The sequence below is a fragment of the Ambystoma mexicanum genome, chromosome 1q, assembly GCF_040938575.1.
Source record: "Ambystoma mexicanum isolate Mex_15411 chromosome 1q, UKY_AmexF1_1, whole genome shotgun sequence".
Taxonomy (NCBI): Eukaryota; Metazoa; Chordata; class Amphibia; order Caudata; family Ambystomatidae; genus Ambystoma; species Ambystoma mexicanum.
This window is the reverse complement of record NC_090922.1, coordinates 121275193-121298731: the sequence shown is the minus strand read 5'-3', so window position 1 is coordinate 121298731 and position 23539 is coordinate 121275193. Positions and strand designations below refer to the sequence as shown.

General features: G+C 42.9%; 1 long non-coding RNA gene across 1 annotated transcript; it reads right to left on the bottom strand.

Annotated features, from left to right (window-relative positions):
• Positions 1 to 1022: 1022 nt before the first annotated feature.
• Positions 1023 to 14272, bottom strand: LOC138521015 (uncharacterized). Its single transcript, XR_011282914.1, has 2 exons — positions 14062 to 14272; positions 1023 to 2589 (listed from the first exon to the last, which is right to left on the bottom strand). It is a non-coding gene; the product is annotated as an uncharacterized lncRNA (long non-coding RNA).
• Between the last annotated feature and the right edge of the window lie 9267 nt (positions 14273 to 23539).

Below are 23539 nucleotides of genomic sequence, written 5' to 3'. Positions count from 1 at the left end.
CTTGCCTAGAGATATGTATACCTAAATATTTGAAACCATTGTCTGCCCATATCTCTCATTCAACTCCCAATTGGTTTCGGTGACATGTAGGATATATAGGAGAAATCAGTGTCTTAGACACATTCATTTTATAATTGGATACTCGGCCACATTTCTGTAAAGTTGAAACCAACTCTTTAAATGATGATTCAGGGTCAGAACGTAGAACTAAAAGATCATCTGCATACAGTAGCACCTTGGAGATGCAGTCACCCAACGACACATCTCTAATATCAACATTTTCTCTAATAGAGATAGCTAGGGGTTCAAAAAAATAAATAAAATAAGAGAGGTGACAGAGACAACCTTGTTGGGTACCACGAAAAATACCCCGGATAGACAGCCATTCACCAAGACCGTTGCCTCAGCGTTTCTATATAATGTATTAAAATGTTTTAATATGCAAGATCCACAATTGCTTTTTTGCAACACTTGCCGTAGAAATGTTCAACTTATCCTATCAAATGCTTTTTCCGCATCAACCCTAACTGTGGTGTAAGGATCGGGTGAATTGCCTTTTAAATGTACTACATCTAAAGGTTCTCTCAAATTATCAAAACTATTTCTACCAGAGACAAACCCCTTCTGGTTTTGATGGATCACTTTCGCCAATACAGGGTTGAGTGTTACAGTGAATATCTTTGTCAGATGTTTAACATCTGCATTTAACAAAGATATTGGTCTATATTTTTCACATATTGAATGATCTTTCCCCGGCTTTGGGATCACAAATATCACTGCTGCTTTCATGGAATCGGCCATCTGTTCTGAGTTAATAATTTATGGAAACAGATCAACCATAAAGGGTGCTAGTGATGCACTAAACGCAGAGTAAAATTTGTTTGGGAATCCATCTGGCCCTGGACATTTGCCAGAGGACATTAACCCCATAGAGTCTGTTCATGAGGGTCCCAACACTGCTGGGCCTTGGCATCTCTTGGGGTCGCAAAAAGGAGACTCTGGAACAAGCAGGAGACTCAGGCAGGTTTCAGAAGTCATCAGTTTATTTTCTTCCAGCAGGCAATACACTTCATACTTCAGGGAAATCTCTGGAACTATGCTCAAATTGCTAAGTTTACCCAGCCTTATATACAGTCCTAGGGATGTGAAGTAATGGTTTGGTAATAAAGACAACCCCTTCCTATCTATGATTCCTTAACTCTCATATGGCATGATCAATGAGCTGTTCCTATTTCGACTTTGTAATTTGCTGACCTATCTGCCACTCGGCTGACCCATCTGCCACTCGAGCCTAGTCTAAACCAGTTCTACTCACTCCTTGCTGCCTCCCTTGACCCCTGGATGAACCCTTCATAAAAAAAGGTCCAATGAGGTCAGAATGAGCTAGCACAAAGCAACCATTTTGCCTGCTCAACCAAGTATCAATTTTAAAGGGCCTGATCTTGTCATAAAACCTAAAAAGGCTGCCCTTATTTCGAAATGCCTGACCTTCCCAAATTTGCCTAAAACCTGGGACCTGCGCTAATTTGGATTTAGATTATTTGATAGTATATCATAACATTTACTACCTGACACATTCTCTCTTGTTCATGTTATTCTGACTCCATTACTAAATCATCCCTTAAAGCGCTTTTCTGCGAAGCACTATAATTCTAGTTTTCTGCAACATTTGAAGACATTCATCACCCCACCAAGTTAACTACGTTCGGTTTGAGGGTTAGGGGGTCCAGTCATTCCTTTACACTCCCCATCTGAACAGTATTTAGTTATTTACTCAATACTTACAACCACGCCCATGTCCACCCTCCTCAATTCTCATGTACCTATACATTTCTGACCTAATCAACCTTTTCTACAGGTCATTTTCTTTAATCTAAGAGGTATCCTAACACATTTCTACAACGTCAGTACTAACACATTATACTCTCCTAGTCTAAAACATGTATGTGTGCCTAACACTACTTTTATTTACTTTTATTTGAGCCCTATCTCCATTCCCCAGTTTACTCTAAGCTAACTATATGCCTCAGATAATTTCACAGCCGTTTTGCCTTTTTTGAGAGATAGTCAATACTTGAGGTAACCAAACAGCCCATTATCTGCATACATTTTAGACATATCGCGGCTCATTGTCCACATCTTTTCTGCTACTCCCACCCCACGACATCATTCCTTGCTCCCATTGTCTTGCCCATACATCTTTTCAAATGCAGAAAGTTCATTTTTTCTTTTCACAGTTAAATCTTCCACCCGGCTCATCTCGGTTTGGAATCTGGGGACCATCTGTGTCCTGTCGACTTTTTTTCCTCCTTTTTGAGCTGTTTTGCAGCAGGTTCTCAGCCCTTTATTTTCATCAGCCAGTTCTTCCACTTTGTAGTGTCTCTTTTTCCATAGTGCATTAGCAGTATGTCCATTAAATGTCCACAGGGGAATGGGAACACTTTAGTAAGGGAACACAAGGATGGGGGAGTCTTTTTTGCAGAAAACAATTTCGAACGAAATTGGGCATGTATTTGGGTTCCTCAGTAACTTCTCTCTGCTTTTGTAGTTAGCCAATTGTCTGGGTCATATAGGTCCCTCGTTGTCCATCTGTAATATAAAACTGAATGAGTTTACTTTGTAAAATAAATATATCTCTACTATTCATACATTTCCTCTGCCCATCCCCTTAAAACCCTTGTTTGCGTATTCTGGCAAACTTCACCTGCCTTCTAAACAAACTACATATACACATTTTCGGGAACATCCCTACCTCCTAGAAAAACTATGTTTAAAACATTTTTCGGGTCGTTCCTGCCACCTAGACAAACTATATCCAACATGTTTTGTTTTATGGTGTATTATAGCTACTAATTCTCTCAATTTTTATACATATTCTACTGTATGGTCAGCCTGCTGGAACCTGATTTGTTTATAAAAACATTTTTCATTTTCATAATATTTTTAGGCCATAAATGCATTTGCCTATCTCATTCATTTTCTTATCATTATGTTTTAGCTAGGCTTTCTTTTTACACACATCATTTGTGTTTCGAGGGACACATCTACCCCCTAGGTCGACACGTTCAAACCAGGGATACAAAAATAACAAGCAACAAATAAACACATTGAAAAAAAGACATTAAAAGAAGGGCGGCTTCTTCTTTTCCCATCTTCTAGGCGCATCTGTAGCAGACAAGGACAGCTTTCATCAGGGGTCCCTGTTCTCTATTAATAATCGAAACAGAGAGACAAAAAGTCATTCGGGGACTGGCAAGGGGGTCATGTTTCTTCCGACCCTAAACCCTTTCTCCTTGCTACTAACAAAAAATGTTTATATAAGATCATCTCTCACTTCCTTCAGCTCATTTAATTTCATGGCTTCCTCCGACTCGGTGGTGCACATAAGAACAAACTTGTTTACCGGACCTGTACAAAATTTAGGCCTATACTTTAGCCTTTTTCTCTGCTCAGCTAAACGTTCTTCGTCCACTTAGCAGAACGTTCTTGCTGCTCAGCTGTAAATAGTTCATGTCTTTGTTTCTCCATCTTTTCTCCCGATTGCGTTCAACCATGGTCTTTTCTTTTGTGCTTTGCTTTCATCCTGTTGAGACAACCAGAAACATAATTCCCTCCCTAACCCCACTAGACTAACCTATCCTACCCCTGTTTTTCTAGACTATGGCACCAATTCTTACTACGTGCCTTCATATTAGATCATATAGCTACAGTGTTTGCCTATTCTGAATAAATATCTTTATACACTCCACAATAATAGGAAAATGGTTACCCACCTGTCATGATGCCTACCCCCGGGGACCCAGACCAAGTCCAGCAACCCCGGAAGCAGGCATCAAGTTATTCCAAGCAAGCCCAACAACCCCTGCTAGGGGCTATTTCGGTGCAGTCCTGGCATCTATGGCGCCAGGCTCATATGGAGAGTCAGTCCTGGCGCCATAGGCACCAGGCCCATAGATTAAAACTTACCTGATGCAGACCAGGCTGCAAAACTTACCTGATGCAGACCATGCTGCAAGAGCTCCAAGCCAAAAGAGGCTTGGAAGGGACTACTTTACCTAGGGACTATTTTTTTACTTGGGTGGGGCTGGGGAGGAATACTTACCTGGGACTACTTTGGAGGCTATTTAAACCTTCGTGCCCAAAAAGGAAGGTGACCTCAGAACGTGCATAGACTGCCGCACATTGAACCAGATAACTGTTAAGAACCGATACCCATTGCCTCTGATCCCTGAGCTACTAGATCAAGTGAAGAATGCTTGCATATACACTAAGTTAGATCCCCGGACATACCATCTGGTACGTGAAAAAGAGGGCGACGAATGGAAAACTGCTTTTCGCACTAAGTATGGTTATTCGAATACCAGGTGATGCCTTTCAGGTTGTGCAATGCACCAGCAGCCTTCCAATACTGCAGTCCTTGAGAAATTGCGCCAGCACAAACTATATGCAAAACTGGAAAAATTTGTTTTTCATGCCACAGAAGTTGAATTCCTTGGGTTTATCCTGACCCCAAAAGGAATCTGAATGGACTCACGAAAGGTGGACGCAATCCTTAAGTGGCCATCACCAAGTTCAGTTAAAGGAGTACAAAGCATGCTCGGCTTTGCCAATTTCTATTGCAGATTCATCATCCCAGATTTTTCACATGTTGTACATCCCATCACAGCACTCTTGCGAAAAAATAAACGCTTTATGTGTACTGAAGAAACTGAAACTGCCTTCCAAGAGCTGAAAGCGAAATTCACGTCTGCACCTGTATTAAAGCACCCGCGCCCTGAACTTCCATACATAGTGGAAACTGATGCATCCAGTCTAGCCATGGGAGCTGTCCTGTCTCAAAAGGACAGCTTCACCCAGTAGCATTTTGACCCCGAAAGTTCTCGGCACCCGAGTTAAACTATGCGGTTACCGACAAGGAGTTATTAGCCATTAAATCCGCCTTGAAGGCTTGGCGGCACTCCGTGCCAGGCATACCATTACTGTGATCACCGGAACTAACAGTATTTAAAGACAGCCAAGGCCCAATCGTCACGCCAACTCCGATGGGCATTGTTCTTTGCCGAGTTCGATTTCGTGATAACCTATCGACCAGGTTGTAAGAATGGTAAAGCAGACGCCTTATCCCAAATATGGATGGGAGAGGCAGAAGTGAACCCAGAACCAGTACCTATAATTTCCGAACAAAGGATCCTTGGCATGACTACTCTACAGACACTAGAGGACATTCAGGTAAAGATCCAGCAACTCTTTGATCCTACAGCCCTGCAGGACTGGGTAAAGAAAGGCCCAGACTACTCTGTCACCAATGACCTGCCTTATTACAAAGGGCGGCTATTTCTGCCACACAAGGAACTACAAGAGCTAGTCATTTCCCGTTATCATGATACCCTAATGGAGGGGCACCCAGGTATTCCAAAAACTGAAGCTAAAATTAAGAAACAATTCTGGTGGCCAACCTGGCAAAAGGATATTAAATCATTTGTGATGTCTTGTGGCATTTATCGCCCAAAACAAAAGTCAAAAGAAAAAACCAGCTGGACTCTTACAACCTTTAGACATTCCGCCTACACCATGGCACACCTTATCGTTAGACTTTATTACTGATCTACCCCCATACAATGGATTTACCACCATTCTAGTTATTGTGGATCTTCTTTCCAAGATGGCCCACTTTATTCCTTTAAAGGGATTACCTTCAGCTTCAATCCTGGCCAAGGAGTTCCTCGAAAACATTGTTTGCATTCACGGATTTCCGTCCGTATTGGTCTCTGCCCGGGGCAGTCAATTCATTTCACATTTTTGGAAACATTTTTGTCAATTGGCGCAAATCGATGTGAGGTTATCGATGAGTCACCACCCCCAAACCGACGGTTAAACGGAGAGGACCAACCAGACTCTCGAAAAAATACCTGCGTTGTATGTTACATCATACTGAGACTAATTGGAAAGACATTCTTTGGATCGCCGAATATGCATACAATAATTCAGTACATTCTGGAACTGGACAAAGCCCCTTTTATACCTTTTATGGGCACCATCCTCGAACTTCAGACCTTGACTCAACCCAACACTTAGAAATGCCCGCAGTGGACCATCTGCACGCTACGATTACACAAGCCTTTAAGGAAGCAACTGCACATTTAAAAAAGGCGAAAGAAAAATACAAGAAAGATGCTGATCGGCATAGAAGTGATACTCAACAATACCAGATAGGGGACCAAGTATGGTTGGCCACAAAACATATACCTCTAAAGGGAACACAGACCTTTAACCCCAGATATTTGGGACCTTACTCTATTAAGGCCATTATCAACCCGGTGGTTGTCAAGTTGGACTTACCTGCTAATATGCAAATTCACCCGTCTTTCATGTGTCACTTTTGAAGCCAGTGCAACCAGGGACAAGACTAACCAAACCACCAGACCCCATCCTTGTAGATGGGGAACCCGAATTTGAAGTTAAGAACATCCTGGACTCCAAGCTGATAAAGTCAAAATTTTTTTATTTAATCGACTAGAAAGGTTACGGACCACAGGAAAGGTCATGGGAACCTAGTGACCACGTTCATGCACCCCGATTGGTAAAAAAATTCCACCGGAATTTCCCAGACAAACCGAAACCACAGGGAAGAACGACTTTAGGAGGGGCCTTGGGGGGGAGTGCTGTCATGATGCCTACCCCGGGGGACCCAGACCAAGTCCAGCAACCCCGGAAGCAGGCATCAAGTTATTCCAAGCAAGCCCAACAACCCCTGCTAGGGGCTATTTGGGTGAAGTCCTGGCATCTATGGCGCCAGGCTCATATGGAGAGTCAGTCCTGGCGCCATAGGCGCCAGGCTCATAGATTAAAACTTACCTGATTCACATTCCACCGCATCCTTCTGCATGTTCCCGCAGCACTCCGGCACCTAAGGGGAAGACAAGAACAGCAAGGTGAGCCAAGGGAATACACAGACGCAACATAGTTACCCCCCATAGACTTACCTGATTTTACCACCGGGGGTACTATTCCTCTTCACGGGTCGGCGCAGCTTCCACTGCATCCTCGCCGAACCCCAGCCCCTAAGGGGAAACAAAAGGACAGCAAGGTGAAACAAAGGGACAAACAAGGGGAAACCTCCTCACCACAATAGACTTACCTGATTTTACCGCCAGAGGCATTATCCCCCGAGACTTCATACTTTCTCTCAGCGCCTGAATAAGGGATAAAGCAACAGGTTACATATTGACATTATTTTATCGAACTGTGTTGGATAATACAAATCCTTACCTGAATATTACCGGTTGCCACAAGGAACTCTTCGCTAGGGTCAAGCTGCAACCTGCAAGGAATCGGACAAGAGTGAAAGTCAGACATTTGAACTCTTACGAACTTCATACTTACGGCATCTTGCCGGGAATCTCAGAATCAATATTGTTCTGGAACTCACCAATTCCTTCGAGCCAGTGAAGCAACTGTTATCTACACACCACTGCGCTCAATGCAGGATGGAGAGCTCATCTTTTCAAAACATCAGAAGAATATTCCTACGGGCCAAGCAAACGAAGCTAGCTGGGCCAGTCCAGTCCGTCATCTCGGCACTACGCGTCACATTGGTGGAGACTGCAGCTGTCCAGTTCAGATCGACGCCCCTGTGGGAGCCAGGTGAGCGTAACACCACCTTCAATTTGACTTCTATGTTCTGCGTTTGTCTGAAGCGGCCATGCTTTCATCTATTTTCTACTCTTTTCACACCTGATTGCACCTATTTTGGGGAAATGGCTACACACCTGAAGACACTGTGTCTTTATCTACATCTTTTTCTGTTACTCACCTGGATCCTCTTACTCTTTACGACAATCAATAATGTGTCCACACCCTTGTAGTGTGAACCAGTACTTACCTCTTTTTCTTTTCGCCCTATTTAAGGCCATGCAGACATTTCTCTTTTTTTCACTCTCCATTATTTCCTGACTTTTTTATTGCTCGGAGAAAACGTTCAATGTCAGCTTGGAATCCACATTGGTGCTGTTATTTTGTGTTCCTTATTTAATTCCCTATCCAGTTATTTATTCATCCAATCATTTCTTCATTCAGTTTTCACATCGTTAATTATTTATTTATTGATATATTTTTCTTTTTTTTCATCCAAATGGCGTCCATTTTTTAAACTGAGCTCCTTACTTTTTTACTGTTTTGAATATATTATTTATGTTTTATCTTCTCCTAATTCATTTTTCTCGACCTATGCCAAAAAGGCCCAAAGTCTACCCAATGTTTTCACACTTTTTCCAATATTTTTTCATTTATGCTGGGTGCTTGTTACATTATTGTCATGTATACTAAAACATTTTTTCTTTCCTTTTAATGTGTGATGCCCTTAAGAAAGCATCACTTCATACGCCATTAAAACCTATTTACGTATACCGTCATTTGTGACGCTACTCAACCTAAACCTTTTTATGAGAACCATTACTGTCCTTTATGGTCCATTTTTATTATTCACTCCCTAATCATTAGCCATGTTTCCTTACTTTATGGTTGTCTCTAATTTCACAGAGGTCATATGTCCCCCCTCTTTCCTCATAAATATCCATAGACTGAAACTGAATTCATCATATACTTCCATCACTTTTCCACTAGGTCACACAATTATCCATAATACTTCGCTTTTGTCGCAACAATAAAAACCTTTGATCGCTAATGGAAATATCTTATCGGGCCTTTTTGCCCTACGTATACCACTATGGATGTAACCATGCTCAAATGGTGCACTTCTCAGAACAAAACAAAACACACTTTTCTTTGATTACCTAAACAACATCATCATACTTAGGCGTTGTCATCCAGTCCTTTCCTGAATCACTGGCAGGTGCGTGTTGCAACAACACCATAGTTAGTCATGACACACTCTACTCTAGAGATTGCTACTTTCTTACTAAACAAAGACTACATTCATAGTTTTTTTTTTAAAACCCCTTCAATCTTCTAATATTCATTCACCACCTTTCTGTATTTCTGCATGGACATACAGTCCCAATGTCTACCACTATACCAAAAATTGTTCTTTCTTTGCAATATTAATTCTTGGCACCTTTAAAACGTAGCGCCAATAACAATGCTAAATGCATCATGCCCCCCTGTGAGGCTGTCCTACTATAAATGCATGCATTCCTCTGTTTTTGTGAAGGCATTTCTTCTCTTTAGGCTAACACATTTTATTCCTAAGTGTCTCTATGTATTCTGTGTTTTGCATATTGATAAATCTTCAGGTGGACTTATTTGTACTTAACTTCTGCAGTGAGTACATTTTATGTACGGTGCACTTTACTTATACAACACACAACATGCAACATGTTCTTCTTTATTCAAACCGAACCATTCATTGCACACATTGCGGTGTGGTTCTTTTTTATTGACGTACTCAAAACAGTATAGCTATCCTATCACCCTACTATAATGACTACTGGGAGTTGCAGTGCTCGCTCCCATGGGTCTTATTCAATAACGCTGTGTCCTAAACAGGAGTGACACCCACTCGGAGGTCACTTCTCCTTTTCCAACATGCTAGTTTTGCGTGTACTGTCGATGTCACATAGGCGGGTCACTGTACACCATTCCTTCCGGGTCTGCAAGATTTCTCTGGCGTGACAATCAGCGCCACTAATTCAGCAGCCTATGACGAAAAGCAAGACGGTAGGCATATATTTTGTCAATAACTCAACCCTCTCCATTAGTCGTGTTCTTTAACCCAGCGATACCTGCATCTCTAAGTCTATTACCCTGGTTGATTCTCAAAGAACTGTTAGAAAAGAGAATCTCTCCCGCTGTCACTATTTCTTCCTTTACCCTTGAGGGTTCATCATAAAATTCCTCAAAACACAAACAACCATGAGCTTGCTCAGTTTCTGCCAGTGATTTCTATTGCACCCCTGGCAGAATTCTCTTTTTTATGTCTGACTATTTGATCATCAGTTTTAACACAATCCCCTCATAGGCAGTAGCCCTTGGCGATACCATCGTACCCTGAGGTTTTCCTAACCAGAAAAAAAACAACCCTACATGTTCAACACATTATGTCACAAAATCATTCAGCGCCTTGATGCCCCTGGGCTGTGTGAGCGCTTACAAAATGCAAATACATAAAATAAACACATTTTATCACTGTACTGTCAGCCCTCATAATGGCATACTCAACGGCTGTAATCTCTATTCACAAGGGGAGTGACCCCTTATGACTGGGTCCAAAAATCCCCCTGTAGCGCGCAAGAGGCCCACCCTAATAAATGAGTGTCTGCATGTGTACATTCATTATATTGACTCCATTTGCATATGGCAAAAAGAATATTTCCTCAACATAGTTTGATCATTCTTGAACCAGAATCTACTCAGTATTCCTTCTCTCATTCATCGAAGCCCCTCCTTGATTTGTGAGCTGTACACTAGGGGGTGTGCTGTCCCCCTTCTTGAGGATTGTTCATTCTGCATGGATCTTTGGCTTCTACACATGCGTGCAAAAATGTTCTAAAATGCCTCATGTGCAATGCATATGAGGAGGTCTCCTAACTTGTCCATCCTGCATATTTTGATTATTGTTCTGAATATTTTGAAACCCACCTGGGTTTCTCTGAGAATTTCCCTAACTATTTTGGATGCCTCTATCCTAGAAGCCTCCCCTACCTCATGGTACTGATCCATTATTACCTTGATCAAGCTGCCTTTGGTTCTTTATCTGCGGCATGATTGCTTATTTACTGTGAATTCAATTTGCCTCCACTATTCACAGTGCCCTTTCAGTGGTGTTCAACAATTTTTTTTCTCACTTTCCCAGCATTATTTTTCTTGCAATTCTTTTCTTGCAGAAGCCTGCACTTAATGCACAATGGTCAACTGCATCTCTAATCATGGCCTTATTTCGAGGCCCAGTAATTCCTTAGGCTGCATCAGCATGAGCTCTGACAGCCTCTGGCATTTTTGATAGCTCCCCCATCTGGCGTGTCTGGACATAGCGCTGTAAACGCTTTCAAGCCTACCGCCCTTTTATTGTATACACAGCACTCCATTATGAGCGGTAATGCTTAAAAGTCTTACCTTTGACCAACTGTCATCAGTTTTTTGTCCCCACAGCTAGAAGACCTTTGCTGTCTTCTGTAGCTAATGTGCCTCTTGCTGACACTTTTTCTAGTACATGTATCCACTTCTCAGCACTAGAAGTCAAAAACTTGGGAATTTGCGCCTTAAGTTACTCTTACTCATCTGGGATAAAGGTACATACTGTGATCTGGTTCGCCCTTTCTCTAGCAATAGAAACAATGAAGCCCCAAACTCATTCTCATTTCTCATTATCTGTCTGTCCATAGCGAGGGCAATGGCTCTGCATCGCTTTCTACCTGGCAATGATCTCAATTCTACTCACATGAGGTGGCAACTTCCTCGCTCTCATCATGAGGTTACTTTCTAAATTGTTCTAGCTGAGCCAGTGATTCTGGCGCCCGAGATCCAAATGCATCTAAAACTGATCATCTCCCTTTTTTTTTCAAAAGGGATTAACTATTGTCTATGACAATTTCCAATTTTAGATGAAATATAAAACACTTTCTGTGCACTCGTTATTGAATGCTTGCAAATGTGCATGGACATGTGGACATGGTGAACGGATTAATTATATTTCCATACATTTGTATATGTGTCTGTGTGTGTGCGCATGTGTGTTTGTGTGTCTGTTCTTATGTCAGTGCATCTTCATGGATGTCCACATATGATGATACAGTTGCTATCATTTTCCTTAAATGCTTTCATATTTCTTTTTAAACTGTATTTTAATATTTTTCCCAAATTCGTTGTGTTTAGCTCAAAAAACGTTTGTCAAATAATGCATTTTCTCATATATTACTGTCACTTCCCATAACTAATTTACTCTGCTTGGTCCAAGTACCATCTATTAGCACATTGGCCTGCTTTTTGCTGTATTCTGCACATAAAAACACAATTTAAATCTCAGCTACCCCTCTCTCAAATTGTATGCTCCTGGGCACCTTTTCTCTGATCATAGCGCAAACTGAAAATTCATTTTATTTAGACCTCATATCTCATGGCATTTCTCAAATCATGCATCTATCAAAACAATTATTGCCAGCTAGCCTAAGATAATCAAAGCACTGCCTCACAATGAGGCATAGTGTATGCATCAAGTATTCAAAAAAGATGAAGCTTCCATCTTTGTTTCTGTGATTGTTCAAACACTGTGTCAGCATGGCTTTCAACTTCAACTTAGCCACTTCTCCTTAGTTCTAAAAATGCCCATTAATTCACATAAAAAGTTACCTTGCTCTGTTCTTCAAACAGACTTGCTTCACTCTTATCTATTAAGTTAACCATTACTCAATGTCATGTTTTTCATGCACAGTTCTGAACTACATTCCATTCCAAAGACGTCCACTGTGAACATAAGTCATCACATCTAACTGCGTAGATCGCTTTAGTGCGGACCTCATCTTAGCCAACTGTCAGCTGCGCAATTAAAACCAATAAATCTCATTTACTTTACTGGAGCTTTCTAGCACAATTACAGCTTCCTTTTCTGTGGCTACACAACCTATCTCGATTTTTTTTAAAAGAAAATCCAATACAGTTTTATACCGTTGGACATTTTTCAAGCCCTTGAAGATGTTAACATCATAAATATAAATGTTTTAACCTTCTGTCTGCTGGTATTTCTCTATCACAGAGCTTTTTTAGATGCCTGCACACTTGCATTCATCATTTTATTTAAAACTCCACTTCCAGCCTTATCTTTCAGCTACTTATTTCCATCAAAATTAACACATTTTTTGCCGTATTGAGTGCATATCATGAATCACTTTGTCTAGTTTTAGTAAATCTAAGAATTAACTCCAGAGTTGCTGGGTTTTAATTTCTTATAAAGGCTTAAAGGGAGGCAGTTTCTTCCAAGTTTATTTTTCATTTGTTTCACTAAGTTTTGTTTTTATCAACATAAAAACAACGTATATATGTCTACTTTGATCTATAATATATGGTGATCTCATTCTTGTTTCTATTTAATTACTTTTAATTTCTGGCTTAATGTCAAATTTTTAAATCAACTAAAAAATGCATTCTCTTGTCTTAAATCATAAACAAAAATGTACAGTGCACACATGTGACATGAAACACAACACATAAACAAAACAGACAACAAACACACTCGGCCGGCCACATATATTTTCCTCTAACAGTCTTCTTCTAAGATATGTTCTTGCCTTCTAAAAGTTGCTCTGATTGGAATGTAAGTTAACCCCTTTGGAACCACCTTTAAGTGGGACTGTCTCCTAGTATCCCGCTATGGGGCTATGGGTTCAAACGTCTTCTAACGCTCTTTAAAGCCTAGGACACGTGTGTATTCTCTTATCATAGCCTCCCTCACAATGTCTCTTACTTGCTCAGCATCGCCAAGTCAAGTTTCTCAATAACTCCTTGACGCGTAACGTCTTGAGTTAATTCCCATTTTTTGTCACCTTTTCTAACCTACTTATACTTTACTTAAAAATATTACTTTTCCCCAAAAAATCTTAGGGTGGTTCCCTACAATTGGTAAATCTTGTGTCTGAAAAGAGAGTAAACAAATAATCTCAAAATAAATTTCTAAGCGGGGTTCCCGATGAGTGACTAAAGTTGTTTCTGAAAGCCGTTAAAACATTACCTCAAAAAATCATTTTCCTAAGAGTTGTCTTTCAAAAGTGACTTTTAATTTTTTCTTGAAAAATTGAAAGAAAAATCTATAATGTTTCTCCCAAACATGGATTTTTAAATAATTAATTTAAACATTTTTGAAGACCCTCAACTTTTCACTCAATTCTAGACTTTTTGAAGTTTTCCAAAAAAAGACTGAAATAATTATTCTTGGAAGTTTGCCAACAATAAATAATCCCCTTCACTGGCCTAGTGCCAAGTCCTTCTGCCATGCTATTATGCCTGCAAGTCCCTTCTCTTCTACTGGCTGGGGCAACTGCAGTTTGCCCTTCCCCCCATCTGCCTTCCTAATTCATTCTTACTCCCCTATCCATGTCTGATAAAATGGCTTACCCCATCTTCCTGTTTCAGTCAGTCGTGGAGACATCAGCTCAGGACAAGTGGCTGGCTCGCCAACTGTTCATGAGGGTCCCAACACCCCATCTGCTGGGCCTGGCATCTCTTGGGGTCAAAAAAAGGAGAATCTGGAACAAGCAGGAGACTCGGGCAGGTTTCAGAAGTCATCAGTTTATTTTCTTCCAGCAGGCAATACACTTCATACTTCAGGGACATCTCTGGAACTCTGCTCAAATTGCTAAGTTTACCCAGCCTTATATACAGTCTTCGGGAGGTGAAGTAATGGTTTGGTCATAAAGACAGCCCCTTCCTAGCTATGATTTGTTAACTCATATGGCATGATCAATGAGCTGTTCCTATTTCTACTGTGTGATTTGCTGACATATCTGCCACTCGGCTGACCAATCTGCCACTCGAGCCTAGTCTAAACCAGTTCTACTCACTCCTTGCCCCCTCCCTTGTCCCCTGGATGAACCCTTCATAGAAAACTGTCCAGTGAGGTGAGAGTGAGTTAGCACAAAGCAACCATTTTGTCTGCTCAACCAAGTATCCATTTTAAAGTGCCTGACCTTGTTATAAAACCTAAAATAGCTGCCCTCATTACGAAATGCCTGACCTTCCCAAATTTTCCTAAAACCTGGGACCTGCACTGATTTGGATTTAGATTCTTTGATAGTATATCATAACATTTACTACCTGACACATTCTCTACTGTTCATGTTATTCTGACTCCTTAACTAAATAATCCTTTAAAGTGCTTTGCTGCGAAGCACTATAATTCTAGTTTTCTGCAACATTTGAAGGCATTCATCACCCCACCAAGTTAACTACGTTCGGTATGAGGGGGAGGGGTCTAGTCATTCCTTTACAAGTCAATAATTTCCTCTACTGAAATTTCTCCATCTAAAAGAAGTCTATCCCTATCATTTAACTCCGGGATACAAATATTCTCTAAATAACTAGCCACGTTAACTTCACTCACAATTTCATCTTCATAATATAATGAAGCATTAACTCTCTAACCACATTACAGATCTCTTCTTTTTTCCTAAGAAGTGTGCCATTACTTATTTTAATAAAAAGTACTTTCCCCTTCTCTCTGCCTCGCAATCTATCCGCTAATTACGCCCCAGACCGTTTTCCACGCTCTCAAAAAGCCTGCTTTGTATAAAATAAATCTCTCTCTGCCTTATAGTGTATCAGTTTACCTAATGAGCATTTCCGAGAAGGAATCAACAGAACGATTGACTGTATGATCAGATATATGTCTCTTGTATTCTGATTCCAATTGTTTAATCGGTCTAATTTACTTTCTTTTTATATGAAGCATAGCTAATTATTTTACAGAGTAAGAAGGGTTTCAAAGCATCCCAGACAGCTGTCAGTCTATCAACCGGATCCAAATTTTCTTCAATGATTAATGAGATCTCTGTTCCAATTTTCTTAATGAAATCTTGATCCAATAGCAATCGTGTATTAAATCTCCATTGATGATCTGGTCTCCTATCTCATTGTGTACGATCTAACTTTAAGATCACATATGCATGGTCAGAAATAACAATGTCACCCATATCTGATGCAGTCACATCGCCAAACAAGTCTCTACTAGCCAAGAACTAATCAATCGGGAAGAAGTACCGTGTGGTACCAAGCAAAAGCTAAACTTCTTTTTTTCCCTGAGTTTAGTCGAAGCCACATTGTTAAGGTGTGCGTCACGTGGACGCTGCGTACCTATGTTTCCAGGAGATGTTCGCACTGAAGAAGCCAGACTGGTTGATCCGTGAGCAGGGTGAATAAAAGATGACGCAAGGAAGCAATCCCCACCCAGCCCTAAAGGTGCAGGGATGGATGGGGACCAACTCCTAACGCCACGGATACACTTCCCTGCGGATTTACGTGACATCAGAACAGTGCAAGCACTGACAGGGAAGGTAGATGGTACTTCAGATAGAGACGTGAAGACAAGTCCAAGGTGGTTGAGTTGAAGATTGAAGAAGTCACTTATTCTGTAATCCAGGTAGGCAGGTAGTAGGACTTTAGAAAAAGAATCCAGCACGATGTAGAGTCAATTCAGGAAGAAGTCCCAAGGAGCTGTTACCCAGGTAAGGCAAGCGGGGAGCTGGTACCAAGATAAGGCAAGCGGGGAGCTGGTACCGAGGTAAGGCAAGCCAGGAGCTGGTACCCAGGTAAGGTAAGCCAGGAGCTGGTACCCAGGTAAGGCAGGCGAGGGGCACCCAGGCAAGGCAGGCGAAGGGTACCCAGGTAAGGTAGGTGAAGAGTACCCAGGTAAGGCACAAAGGACTAGCCAAGACCAAGCAGGGAATCAAACCAGGGAGAGAGCAAGAATGACCCCAAGGGAGAGTCAGAGAACCCAAGCGAGAACCCCCAGGAGCCAATCAGGGAACCCAGACCCAGGGAAGCAAGCAGGACCCAGGAGGAAACGAGAGCAGAACCAGGGAACAGGGTAGGCTGAATTTCCAAGACTGGAACAGGAGCGGATCAAGGATCCAAGCGTAGCAGAGAGTCAAGAACAAACCGCGTTAAGACACGGTTTGTTAATGAACCCGAATGCTATTTGGAGCACCCGGCATGAAACCGAGGCTTGGAGCGCAGGCCGGCCCACGCATGAGCAGAGGCCAAGCGGGGACAGGAACAAGGCTTGGAACACAAGCTATTCCCGTTGCTCATGGCCACCCACGAGGTCCGCGCATGCGTATGCTTCCGATTATGAATCGGAAGCAAGTCCGCTCGTCGGAAGATACCCTTCCTAGCAAGCTGGATCCAGGGGTACAGTCGCCAGGCCCGGGAGCGTCCTCCGGAGGTGGCACAGGTAGGTGCCATAACAAAAATATCATGCAAGTCCCTTGATTGCATTAATTTCAAGAGACCCTTTCTAGCCCTCTCCTCTGCATATGAACAAGATATTTCTGATTTATCCAACGCCTTATCTAGGACAATGTTAAAATCTCCACCTAATAGTATTGAGCCATTACCCATGTACTTTAGGACATCCTCCAATTTTCACAAAAATTCACATTGGGCTATATCGGGGGCAGAATAATTAGATGTCTGTTTTAAACCTGCAGCCTTATTGCTACAACCCTCCACTCTGTATCAATGTTCACGTTTTCCACAGATAGCCAAGTTATTTTGAAATAATATGGCTACTCCCCTAGAGTTACTATTAAAGTAACGGGAATACTCTTTTACATATACATTATTTAAAATGTAATCTACTTTTTCTCTTTGTAACTGAGTTTCTTGCAGTAGGACAATGTATGTTTTTTTGCCTAAGAAATGTGTACGTTTTCCTCTTATTTGGGTTGTTTACCCCTTTCACATTCCAGCCTATTACATATAATGAGTCAGCCATCAGGGATTGAAAAACCCACACCTCACAAATGCACGGCTGAATAATACATGGGCACACCCTCAATCAGTCTCGTATCCCCTAATGGAAACCTCCACCTATTGGAAATCATATTTTGCACATAAGAGTTGATGACACGGGAGGGTAAATCTTCAATAAAGGAAAACGCTATAACGCAATGTGAGCTTAGACGAAAAGATCTAAATAAAAAATAAAACTTTAGTGAAGAAAAAAGAAAACTTGAAAGTAAAAAATAAAAAAATAAAATCAAAGTGAGACCAGAATATGAGGAATGAGTAGCTAGCAAAGGAGCAGCCTCTTCCAAATAGTATAACACTATTTCTTAAAATGAGGATAAATATAAAACATAAATAGAGAGTGAAGATCTGACATTTTATATAAACAACTTACACAAGATGTGTAAAAGAGTGCACATTTTTCATCATCAGTTAATACATCAAAAACATGTAAAGTATCTGAGGTTTCAGCTTCCAAATAAATTATGTGTCAATCAACCCCATGAAGTAAATTCATTACATGAAAGTAGTGTGGACAAGCCTTGTGTTGTCGTATCCTCTCTACAATTGGATGGATATAGCTCATGACCCAGCAAAGCAATCTTCCCCTGACCACAGGCTAAGAGGAATGATGTATCCCCCTTTCCGCTCTGCACCCACTGCTGGAAGTACATTTCCAGACGGGGTGTCGCCTTGGTAATGATTCTTATCGCTACAGTCAAATTACCCCTTGGTTAGCTGTATAACTCTTACGAGATGTGCCGCAGCACAGGATCGAAGACCAGGGCCCCCGGGGTTCTCTGGCTGGGATTGTACAGATGTTTGTGAAGGAATCAGGTGTAGTGGACATTTGTGAACCCACCGGTTCTCAGGGAGGGTGCTCTGGGATGCCTACTGAAGGTGAGGAAGGGGACACACATAGCTAAAACATGACTTGATGGCTACACAGAGGCTTGGGCGCAACTGGGGAGGGGAGGCTGGTCAAGTGCACAGGGGCCAACCATGAACAACCAGGGACCAACACCAGACTGGCAGATGCGGCAGAGGTGACCTGAGCCTGCCAGACTGTACATGGATCATAACGTGGTACAAATAATCATATCTATATAGATGTTACGCTCACCTGGTCTCTGAGGAGGCATGAGGGCATGGTTGCAGCCCTCCCGGGGGTGAGGTCGCTCGGGTCTGACTTCGCCCTTATGTGGTGACTGGTGGAAATAGGTGATGCTGCTTGGGACTGCTCCTGCGTAGAGAATAGGGAGCGTGAGTATGCCAGCTTGTGTGCCTGATCCCCTTCCAGACCCCTTCTCCCAAACCATGGCACCCGTGGGATGCGCTGTTCCTGGAACGCTTACTTGTTGATTAGTTTTGGCGATAACTCCGTCCTGCTGCTTCTGGCAGGGGTGCTTGTATGATCTGGACCAAGTTCCTTCACTGGTCCCATGCACGTGGTAGTCCAGTCCTGCTGCAACTAAGCCACTATGCTTCAGGTAAGTGTTCCTGTTTGCCTTTGTCTTTCCTTGTCTGTTTTTGTTGTATTGTAAAGTTTGTTGTTTTCCATTGCTGTCCATTCCACTTTTGATGTTTGCTCTTTTGCTTTCTTCCCTTGCAGGTGATATAGCTGGCCCAGCAGAAGCTGCAGAGCTCGAGGTGGCAGCCGGAAGGAATGAGGAACGAAGCTGCAGTGGTACAGTAGCTGGTAACTTGTTAACTAGGGGGGCACGTGGGGTTCAAATGGGGTGCGGCCCTAGGACAGATGTTCTAACCTTGTTTTTCTTCTTCTTTACAGGGTCCGAGTTTGTGGATGCAGAGTGCGGTGCTGGGGCATCGGGATCAAGATCACTGGATGTCAGGAGATGAGTCGGCAGATGAAGCGATGAAGCACTGGTTTCCTGGAGGTGAGTATGCAGGAGAATGGTAAATAAACTGATCCAAGTGGTGGTGAGCGTCACGTTGCACGCAAGTGCATAGTAACGCGAAGCACCGGCCTTAAGGCTGGAGCAGATTATATAGCTAAGCTTCTGAAGCCACGCCCACCAGGTTCAGCCTGCCCGCCATACCCTGCCACACCCGATGAGTCAGCACATGAAGACCAGGCCTAGGGAGCCACACCCAATGAGTCAGCACATGAGGATGTTCTCTGGAATAGAGGCTTTCAGCTGCTAGAAAGTTCTTGTAAAATAAAAGCACTCCTGCACTGAAATAAAGTAAAAGCACTCCTGCACTTAAATAAAGTGTTCCTGCTCACATCTCTATATGAGCCTGGTGAAAAAGACACCAGGACTAAGTCCAGCCAGGGCCACTGTTTTTATGGGTCCCAAAGGGACATAAGTGAGTCAAGTGACCCATTGCCTCCATCACTAGATGGTGTGGTTTCTGTGTTTTGGGGCCTGTGGCCATGAGAGCACCCCCCTCAAGGCCCCTCTCATGGGTGGTTTCCCCCCTGGCCCTGGTTTAGTGGGGTTATTGCAGTGGAACTACCTGATTAATTGTGGAGTGTGGACATGCTCACTGGGTTCCCAGGTCCGATCTTTGGGTCCATAACCTTTCCAGTCTATAAGGTAGAGTAATTTGGACCGGACCATCTTAGAGTCTAGGATTCTTTTAACTTCGTATTCTGGTTCTCCTTCAACTATTTTGGGATCCGGTGGAGTATCGAACCGTGTACCTGGTCTCAATGGTTTTAGGAGGGAGACATGAAACACTGGGTGGATCCGCATGTGGGCCGATAATTCTTATTTCACGGCCGCAGGGTTGATCACAGCCTTGATAGTGTAGGGTCCTAGATATCTGGGACAGAACGCCATGGTCCTTTCAGGGGGATGTTTTTGGATGCTAACCAAACCTTGTCTCTGACTTGGTAGTTGGGAGCTTCCCTTCTGTGTCGATCCACAAACTGCTTCTGTTTCACTTTGGCTCTGGCAAGATGCTCTGCTGCTTCCTTAACAACCAGGGTGATGGTTTTATGTAACGTCGTTACAGGGGGCATTTCTAATGATTATGTCAGTTGATGTCGACCGTACACTATGTAGAATGGGCTTTGTCCCGTACTGGTGTGAATGGAGTTGTTATATGCGTATTCTGCTAACCAAAGTATGTCCTTCCAGGTATCCTCGGTTTGTTGCAGCATACACCTTATGTATTGCTCGAGGGTCTGGTTAGTCCATTTGGTCTGCCCGTCAGTTTGGGGTGATGGCTTGTAGATAACCGGAGGTCGATTTTGGCAATTTTACAACACCTTTTCCAGAATGCAGAGACAAACTGAGTTCCTCGGTCTGATATCAATATTGATGGGAACCCGTGTGGCCGGACGATCTGTTCCAAAAACACGGTAGCCAGAGTAGAAGCAGCTGGGAGACCTTTCAGGGGAATAAAGTGGGCCATTTTGGAAATCAGATCTACGACGACTAAGATGGTATTGTATCCGTTACAGGAGGGAAGGTGTGTAATAAAAATCCATTGATAGCATATGCCAACGTGCTGGGGGTACCTCTAAAGGATGCAGCAGAGCTGCAGGACTTTGTGTTCAGGACTTGTGTTGTGCACAGGCAGCACAGGTTGCAATGAACTAGACAATGTCCTTTCGCCAAGTTGGCCACCAGTAATTTGATGGGAACCCGTGTGGCCAGACGATCTGTTCCAAAAACACGGTAGCCAGAGTAGAAGCAGTTGGGAGACCTTTCAGGGGAATAAAGTGGGCCATTTTGGAAATCAGATCTACGACGACTAAGATGGTATTGTATCCGTTACAGGAGGGAAGGTGTGTAATAAAAATCCATTGATAGCATATGCCAACGTGCTGGGGGTACCTCTAAAGGATGCAGCAGACCTGCAGGACTTTGTGTTCAGGACTTGTGTTGTGCACAGGCACCACAGGTTGCAATGAACTAGACAATGTCCTTTCGCCAAGTTGGCCACCAGTAATTTTTTTTCATTTTAGATTGGGTTTTGGCTATTCCCGGATGCCCTTCTACTAATGAATCGTTTGCAATGATTTGATTCTGTAATTTCTCACCCAGGATGTACAATCGTCCTTGGTAGTATGTTAGGTTGTCCATGATCATATACCGGTCTCCCTTCCCTAGCTATTCTTGTTGCACTTGTGGACTCATCAAGTGTTGCAGGTCAGATTTTAAGTTGTCTAGAGTGGTGGTTGTGGTAATCATGCCATGGATTTGTCCACCAGGGATGTTGGCTGCGGGGTTTGGTGTAGTGAATGCCTCTTCTCCCTCACTCATGCAAGACAGGGCGTCCGCTTTTCCATTGCGTACTCCGGGTCTATTGGTGATGACGAAGTCGTATTCCGCAAAGAAGAGAGCCCAGCGGAGTTGGTGTGATGATTGCGCTTTAGCGATCTTCAGATATTGTAGATTGCGATGATCCATGGCGACGGTGACCGTATGTCTAGCTCCAAGAAGATAATTTCTCCAGGCTTTGAACGCTGCCTTAATTGCTAGCAGTTCTTTATCAATGATTGCATAATTCAATTCAGGGGCTGAAAACTTGCGAGATCAGAATGCCACGGGATGCAACTGACCTGTTTCGGGGTGTCGTTGTGACAGGACTGCTCCCATTGCTATGTTGGAAGCATCAGTTTCGACCACGTTTGGTAGTTCTGGTCGAGGATGCCGTAGAATTGGTGCTGTGGCAAATTCTTGTTTTAGCTCCTGGAAGGCTTTCACTGCCTCTGAGGACCAATTCAATTGTTTAATTTTCCGTAGTAAAGAGGTGATTTGGTGGACAATCTGGGAGAACCCGGGAACAAACTGGCGATAAAAGTTGGCGAACCCGAGTACACTCTGTACTCCCTTTATGGATGTCAGTGAGGGCCAGTAAAGGATAGCCTCTACCTTGTGCGTGTCCATGCGTGCACCCATGGTGTGAGAATAAAGCCGAGGAATTCTAGCTCTGTCACATGAAAGAAGCAATTCTCCAATTTGGCTTTTAGCCGGTATTGCCGCAGTTTCTCCAAAACTGCCCAGACATGGTTGACGTGATCCTCCTTGGTGGTCGAATAGATAAGAATGTCATCAATATAGACAAGAGCGCAGACGTCCAACAGTTCGTGGAGCATGTCATTCATGAAAAATTGGAACGCCGCCGGGGCATTACATAGTCCAAAGGACATGACCTGATATTCAATAAGGCCATATTTCATGCGAAAGTCTGTCTTCCACTCGTCTCCTTTTTTGACTCTTACTAGATGGTAGGCCCCTCGTAAGTCTAGTTTTGTATATATCTGAGCATTTCTCACTTGATCCAAGAGCTCGGGGATAAGCAGTAACGGTTACCAGTTTTTACCGTGATCTGGTTAAGTGCTCTGTAGTCAATGCAATTTCTCAGGTCTCCCTCCTTTTTAGGCACAAAAAAGATGGCCGAGGATGCAGGGAACTTGGACAGACGAATGAAGCCATTTGCTAGATACTGATCGAGGTAGGTTTTTAGATGCTGGTTTTCTTGTTCTGTTAGGGCGTAAATCCGGCTGCAGGGAACTTGAGCTCCGAGTACAAGATCCATTTGACAGTCATACGGTCTGTGCGGAGGTAAGGTGTTTGCTTGCTCTTTTTGAAAGACATCTTGGTAATCCAGGTATTTAGGTGGTAGTGAACTGGTGAGGCCCAGTATGGTTGCTTTCTTCGACGAACCTGGGTTGGTAAGACCTTTTAATGAGAATCACTTGCTATAACAGGTGTCGGCACAGTCTTGGGGAAAGGTCAGAACTCATTTACACCAGTCAGACCTGGGATTGTGGGTCTCCAGCCAGGGCATTCCCATTATCATCTGGAACTGAGGAGCGCCGATGAGACAGAAGGTGATGTCCTCTTGGTGACCGTCCTGACACAGAAGCGTGACCTTCTCAGTGTAATGCATCAGTGGGCCGGATGATAGCTGAGATCCATCAACTGCTGTGACATTTTCCAAAACCTGCTTCTGTCAGAGAGGAAGGCCTATCCAGGTAGCCAGATCTTGGTCCATGTAATTTCCCACAGCCCCACTGTCAGTGTATGCCTCCAAAGCATGTATTTTCAATGGTTGCTTGTGGTTTACCAGGAGCACAGGAATGACTAAATGGGTGGTCTGTATAGGT